This window comes from Nerophis lumbriciformis, linkage group LG08, assembly GCF_033978685.3.
Source record: "Nerophis lumbriciformis linkage group LG08, RoL_Nlum_v2.1, whole genome shotgun sequence".
In the NCBI taxonomy this organism is placed as follows: Eukaryota; Metazoa; Chordata; class Actinopteri; order Syngnathiformes; family Syngnathidae; genus Nerophis; species Nerophis lumbriciformis.
The window spans coordinates 40207430-40215566 of record NC_084555.2 but is presented as its reverse complement, the minus strand read 5'-3'; positions in this window follow the sequence as shown (position 1 = coordinate 40215566).

The following is an 8137-nucleotide window of genomic DNA, read 5'->3' as shown; positions in this document are numbered from 1 at the left end:
TTAATTAAATGTTAATACATTTTGTAGAATATATGATAATATATTTGTTGTAATATTAGATAATATTAAAGTTAAAAAGAAGTACATGTATTTTGTTCTGTCAAAATGGAAGTAATGAATACATTTAGTAAGAAAAGATGAAGTACGTTATTGATGCACATTATTTTCAGGCTTTCGCGGGCAACATAAAATAAGGTGCTGGGCCAGACGTGGCCGCGGGGCCTTGAGTTGGACACCTGTGGGTTAGGTAACTCAGTGGCCTAGTGGTTAGAGTTTCCGCCCTGAGATCGGTAGGTTGTGAGTTCAAATCCCGGCCGAGTCATACCAAAGACTATAAAAATGGGACCCATTACCTCCCTGCTTGGCACTCAGCATCAAGGGTTGGAATTGGGGCTTAAATCACCAAAAATTATTCCCGGGCGCGGCCACCGCTGCTGCCCACTGCTCCCCTCACCTCCCAGGGGGTGATCAAGGGTGATGGGTCAAATGCAGAGAATAATTTCGCCACACCTAGTGTGTGTGTGACAATCATTGGTACTTTAACTTTAACTTTTTACATGCTAACTGTCCGTTAATATAATTATGCTGTAATTGTATAAGTCAGCGAGTGTCAAATGTGCGACCAGTGGGCCGTATGAGGCCCAAAAGGTGAGTTTGCTAAGTTTAAAAATGAAAGCAACTGCTGTTCTGAATATGTCCACTGGATGTCGCAATAGCCATTCAAGTGTAACCCCGTCAGACAAGAAACTGTTTAAAAACGATGTGTCAGCTGACTTCAGGCGCCCTTTAGATTGGCTGCCACTACTCCAGCGCAGGTGCAAGCAATAAGCTGCTCCTGTAGTGGCTGGCAGCAGATGGCGGAAGACTGATGCAGTATCTACGCACAATACCTTTCTTTCATTGTAAATTATCCACTCAACGGATAAAATAATGAAACGTTAAGATGCAAAGACTTAATTCAACTTGACCATCATCTTTGTTGTTAGAGTTCCGTGCAGTGTAACGGGCCCTTAAACTTTTATTGCTCTAACAAACACAATTGGTTGACGGTGTGATGCGCACCGTGAACTCCACTGTAAAAATGTGTGTTACTACATTTGTTGTTTGTTCTATTTTATTTCATGCTTAAATTTACCATGTTCACATTGGTTAAGTTTGGCGTTATGCTACCTGATTTTGGCTACGGTGTCATTTTTGATAATTGTTTTGTTTATATCATAATTGTAATATTTGAATGATCATCATTTCATGTGTTGTAGCAGTTGCGGAGGTCAGCAATGCGTCAGTTTGAGGAAACACTTTTCCGAACACACTTTTAATGCTAAACTGCCAACATGAAAATGCTAAACAAGAAGTGCTAACATTTTAATTGCTTTGTAAATACACTGAGACAAAGTAAGTTCATTGTGTTCATCATGGTGTTGTTGAAACTGCACCATTTTTTTTCCTCAGTATTTTCAACTAACTTGAAGTGTTTTGCCAAGAGTATTATTTGTAATGTGTACATTTTGAGAATGTGCTTGTTCTATTTTTGGCCATAGTAAAACAAAGAAAATAATCTGAAGTTGTCTTTATTTTTAAGTTATTATGCCATAAATTTACCAGTGCGTCCCATGTGGCAATAGAATTTCCTCAATGCGGCGCCTGAGCTAAAATGAGTTTGACACCCCTGGTCTCTGTGCTTACTGTCTGTTAACGTACAATAAGAACTTTCTTACGCTGTAATTGTCTATATGCTAACTGGTCAGAAGATTTAATAAAATAAATATAATTTAAAATCACTACTTTTACACAAAGCATACGAGGCAGCTGCTTTCGATGATTAGTTTTTTTCAATGCAAATTTTGTTTGTGTGCATGCAAAGTAGCGTTGGGTAGAAGAAATCGACAGAACACCAGATTTGCAACGCCAAAACAGCTGCTGAATGTATTTTTTTTTTTTTTTTACTTTTAGTTGGTGACAAGCAACAAGTGTAGCTGAAATGAGATAGTCCTGTTTATACCGTGACAGTCAAGTACTGTACGCATATGGGCGTGGACGTGGTTATTTAAATGATGCTACGCATTCCACATTTTTGCCGCGCATGTGCATTGCTGATAATAAGCTTAAGAAAATACCCATGCCTAGCAGACACTGAAGATATGGAAAAACCCGCTCTGGTGTCTATATTTGATCATATTTATATTTCTTTTTTTCTTATAATGTTTTTGGTAAAAATCCAATGTGTGGTGTTTGGAGGAAGAAGAATGCTGAGTTGCATCCCAAGAACACCATACCCCCTGTGAAGCATAAAGCTGGAAACATCATTATTTGGGGCTGCTTTTCTGCAAAAGGGAGAGGACGACTTATCCGTGATAGGAACAAAAATAATGGGGCCATGTGTTGGAAGATTTGGAGAAAAATCGAGAGCATTAAAGATGAGACGTGGCTGGGTCTTCCAATGATCCAATGATCCCAAACACACCACCCGGGTAACGAAGGGGTGGCTCTGTAAGAAGCATTTCAAGGTCTTGGAGTCGCCAAGCCAGTCTCCAGACCTCAACCCAGTAGAACATCTGTGGAGGGAGTTGCAAGTCTGTTGCCCAGCAACAGCCCCAACACACCGCCCGAGAGGAGATCTGTATGGAAGAATGGGCCAAAATTGCAGCTACAATGTGTGAAAACCTGCGGTGAAGGCCTACAAGAAACTTTTGACCTCTGTCATTGCCAACAAAGAATATACAACACAATATTGAGTTGAACTTTTGTTATTGACCAAATACTTATTTTCAATCATAATTTGCAAATAAATTATTTAAAAAGCCTACAATGTGAGTTCCTGGATTTTTTTCACATTCTGTCTCTGACAGTTGACGTGTACCTATGACCTCTGTCATCATTTTAACTGGGAGAACTTGAACAATCAACGGCTGACTAAATACTTTTTTGCCCCAGAGAACTTGTAAGTGAACTTTCTGTCATCAAGACGCTATGGGTCCTTTAATCCAGGGGTTCTTAAGCTTTTCGCCGTCGGGGCTCGAGTTTTTCACTGCAGAAGGGGCCGAGGCCCACTCAAATATCAAAGGTGATGAAAGCTCTTTTGATGGTCTGCGTCCGGACGTCTGACCAGTAGATTCAATGCTCCACCGCATCGTAGTCCACAGCTGTCACATTATCTATGTAATGTGGCCAGAAATGGTACTGCAATCACGGTCAAAATTCTGTAGTCCCCTCCCACTCTCCACGACTGAGGTTGCCAGATACGCAGCCGAATCCAAATCGTACTCTAAGGAACTTCAAATGACAATCGACGAGTCCTACGCTGTAGGTTTCTCTTGTTTATGCTTCTTGCAAATGGTTTAACTAAGTAATTATGCCACATTTTACTGATGTCAATTAGCCAAATGTTTGTAAAGGTACGCAGCAATATTTTCGTCAGGAGTCGGGACAGATTATTGGCATTACCCTGCTGAAATGTCTAGTTTGACCGCACGGACCACCATCGAAATAATTATATATAACGATATATTATATATCGCATAGGCCTACTTTGATGGCAAGCCAAGGACAACAGTAAAATCAGCATAACCCCATGTTGCATCCAACCTGACGCACTGCATTCTCTTCCATGTACACACATCACCATCTTTCAGTGCAGAGTGCAATTCTATGATCCAACCAACGTTACGCAAAAACCACGTTACGCATAAATCATATAGCCTACAACCATGTCAATACACAAAGTAGAGTAGAACATCATTACATGTAATGCATTATATTGTGCCAAGCAAATACCACTCCATATGTGCCTGATGCACACACAGTACCAGAAACCGCAATTAGCCGTGCTAATGTTAGAACACATTTCCTCAGCGTATCGGCATATTGAGAACGAAATAGGCACTGACATATCCACATAGGTTTTATTTGTCGAAAATATATTTTGCACTGTCAGTTGGATGATACATCGACATAGAGGCTAACGGGCATATATTTCCCCCATTAGCCTGTATGTCGATGTGTCATTGACCGGGGTATCATGCTAAGCATTCGTTGCACGAACTTACTAGCTTTGTTAGACAAGATCATAGACTGGATTGGACAATATAGTTTACATACGATATGTCCATTAGAATTTATTACAAGCAATAAGAAAACGTAAATGCCTTACTTACCTAGCAAGGAGGAAATTAGCAATTTTAACATCAGATGAAAAAATCTTCTCCGCCTTCAATCGTCTCCATCTTTCAAAGGCATCCCCAATACAAATCCTCGTTTTGTTCCTGGCTTTGTCATGAATGAGTTGAGAATCGTAACGACGCCTTTTAGATTTACTAAGGTCTGACATGTTTAGTAACTTTACCAGTGGCAGTAGCTAGACGAAGATGACGGTGCGTAACTGGCAACCTGGATGTGACACACTCACTGACTTTTAATTGGTCAAACGGTGGAGGGCGGGGTATCGGAATGAAAACAACAACAATATTTCGGGGCTGTAAATCTAATTTTGAAATGAGCATATCCCGGCTGAACTACTGTTATCAGTTATAAAGGTATTCGAAAAGAACATTATTTATCAATGCCTTTTGACATATCAGGGCCATTTAATGATGACTTGACATGAAATTATTACATAACACTGAATTAATAATTTAACACTGAATTAATAATCTTACTCTTCATTTTAGTCATATTAAATAATCATATCTAACCTACTTATCAAATGATATGAAATCATGTGTTAATCACAAATATTATTATCAAGGTATAGGTCAGGCTCATTACAAAAATACATAATAATCAAATATACTACAAAAAATAGGACTCATAAAAACTGATGAAAAATGAATGAACATACAATTAAACAGAGCTAAAATTAAAAAAAATCCTAACTAAATTAACAATAATAATGAAAATATTTCCTACATAAACTGCCATTAAAATTAAAGTGTAAATGATAATACAGCTTCACCACTTTAGTCATACTTTTTGCACTTAAGAAACTTCTCTATGTCTTTAGCTCCAGACTTTTTGTTTGTTTAATTTTTTCATTATTGCCACAAGTGGTGGACAAATATATTACAACTGAGTACTGCTGAGGCCCATAGCTGAGAAACACTTATTTTTGGCAGCCCCCTAAGGCAGTGGTTCTCAAACTTTTTTTGTCATCCCCCACTTTGGACAAGGGGGAGTTTTCAAGCCCCACCTGCCCCCATCACCCCAACAGAACGCTAATGCCAAGCTTAATATTTTCAAATTTATTGAACATCAAGTAACATTAAGTTGTATACATTCAAACTCAATAACATAAAATAACATCAAGTTCAATAATTAATAAAATAACTGTGCAGCTGTGGTATAACTTGCCCATCCATCCATCCATTTTCTACCGCTTATTCCCTTTGGGGTTGCGGGGGGCGCTGGAGCCTGACTCAGCTACAATCGGGCGGAAGGCGGGGTACACCCTGGACAAGTCGCCACCTCATCGCAGGGCCAACACAGATAGACAGACAACATTCACACTCACATTCACACACTAGGGCCAATTTAGTGTTGCCAATCAACCTATCCCCAGGTGCATGTCTTTGGAGGTGGGAAGAAGCCGGAGTACCCGGAGGGAACCCACAAAGTCACGGGGAGAACATGCAAACTCCACACAGAAAGATCCCGAGCCCGGGATTGAACCCAAGACTACTCAGGACCTTCGTATTGTGAGGCAGATGCACTAACCCCTCTTCCACCGTGCTGCCTGGTATAACTTGCATCAAGTTCAATAATAAATAAAATAACTTGCATCAAGTTCAATAATAAATAAAACAAAAGTGTTATAACTTGCATCAAGTTCAACAATAAATCAAAAAAAGTGTTATAACTTGCATCAAGTTCAATAATAAATCAAATAAAAGTGTTATAACTTGCATCAAGTTCAATAATAAATCAAATAAAAGTGTTATAACTTGCATCAAGTTCAATAATAAATCAAATAACTTGCATCAAGTTCAAAATAAATAAAATAAAAGTGCCACTTTGCAATCTTTGCAAAAAAAAAGGAGGAGCTATGCATTTGGCAAGACAGGGCAAGTGACAGCACTTTGCCCCGGGAGAGCCACCTTGCTTCACTGTGAAACACATACTTGCCAACCCTCCCGGATTTTCCGGGAGACTCCCGAAATTCAGCGCTTCTCCCGAAAACCTCCCGGGACAAATTTTCTCCCGAAAATCTCCCGAAATTCAGGCGTACCTGAGTGACGTGTCGACAGCATGTTTTCACGTCCGCTTTCCCACAATATAAACAGCGTGCCTGCCCAATCACGTTATAACTGTAGAATGATCGAGGGCGAGTTCTTGGTTTCTTATGTGGGTTTATTGTTAGGCAGTTTCATTAATGTCCTCCCAGCACGGCAACAACACACAACAACAGCAGTCACGTTTTCGTCTACCGTAAAGCAGTTCGTCTGCTGTAAACAGCAATGTTGTGACACTCTTAAACAGGGCAATACTGCCATCTAATGTACATGCATATGTGACAATAACATCTAGGGCTTTTAGAGAGTGCAGTGCACAACTGCGCACACAACAAGGAGACGAAGCAGAATGCATCATCAGAGAGGGTGTTCAGCATGATTAGAAAAATAGTGACAGAGAATAGAACAAGGATGGACAATTCAACCCTTAACTCAACAATGAGTAGATGAGTGTTATGTGTGTGTATATGTGTAAATAAATGAACAATGAAATTCAAGTATTTATCTTATTTATATATATATATATATATAAATAAATGAGTTGTACTTGTATAGCGCTTTTTCTACCTTCAAGGTACTCAAAGCGCTTTGACACTACTTCCACATTTACCCATTCACACACTGATGGAGGGAGCTGCCATGCAAAGCGCTAACCAGCACCCATCAGGAGCAAGGGTGAAGTGTCTTGCTCAGGACACAACGAGGTTGGTACTAGGTGGGGATTGAACCAGGGACCCTCGGGTCACGCACGGCCACTCTCGCACTGCGCCACGCCGTCATATATATATATATATATATATATATATATATATATATATATATATATATATATATAGCTAGAATTCACTGAAAGTCAAGTATTTCTTATATATATATATATATATATATATATATACATATATATATATATATATATATATATATATATATATATATATATATATATATATATATATATATATATATATATGTGTGTGAAATACTTGACTTGGTGAATTCTAGCTGTAAATATACTCCTCCCCTCTTAACCACGCCCCCCACCCCCACCTCCCGAAATCGGAGGTCTCAAGGTTGGCAAGAATGGTGAAACAGCACGGCTGTATGATCAGCTCCCATTTCCTCACACAGTGCAGAGAACAGTCGCGCTTTCAGTGGTCGTGTTTTGATCAAATTTACCGCGCTCACATCTGTTAAAACCTCATTGAGTTCAGGGCTGAGCTGCCTTGACGCGAGTGCTTCCGGGTGAATGACAAAGTGTGTCCAATGCGCATTTGGCGCAACCCTCTTTATTAGAGCCTGCAGCTTGTTTCTTGACCCTGCCATGGTATGTGCGCCATCAGAGCAAAAGCCCACACAGTTTTCCCATTTAAGGTCGTGTTCTTTGAGGAAACTGTCCATTATCTTGAACAGCTCATCAGCAGAGGCTCTATTTTTGATGTATTTGCAAAACAGCAAATCCTCGCACAGTGACTCGCCATTCACAAAGCGGACGTATGCGATGAACAGGCAGTCTTTATTGCTGTCAGTAGCTTCGTCCACTTGTAAAGCAAAACGACTTTCTTTTCATTTGTCTCCGAGTTGTTCCTCAAGATCACTTGCAATGTCGCATATACGTCTCGCAACTGTGTCGTTTGACAGTGGGACAGCTTTTCATTTTGCTGCGCTTGTCTCGTCAAGTTTGTTCCGCTTAGCTCCGCCCCCATTAATTACTGTTGCTATGTCTGTCAAACTTTTGCTCCTACCTAGAAATTTAAAGCCTACAGGAAAAATAAGTAATTTATATTTATTTATATAGCGGATTTCACAGACAGAATCAGAAAGTGATTTACAGTGTGTATAGAAAATGAAAGCATAGTAAAAATAAAAAAAAATCTAAAAAAAAAAAAAAAAAAATTTAAGTGAAATTCTCTCCC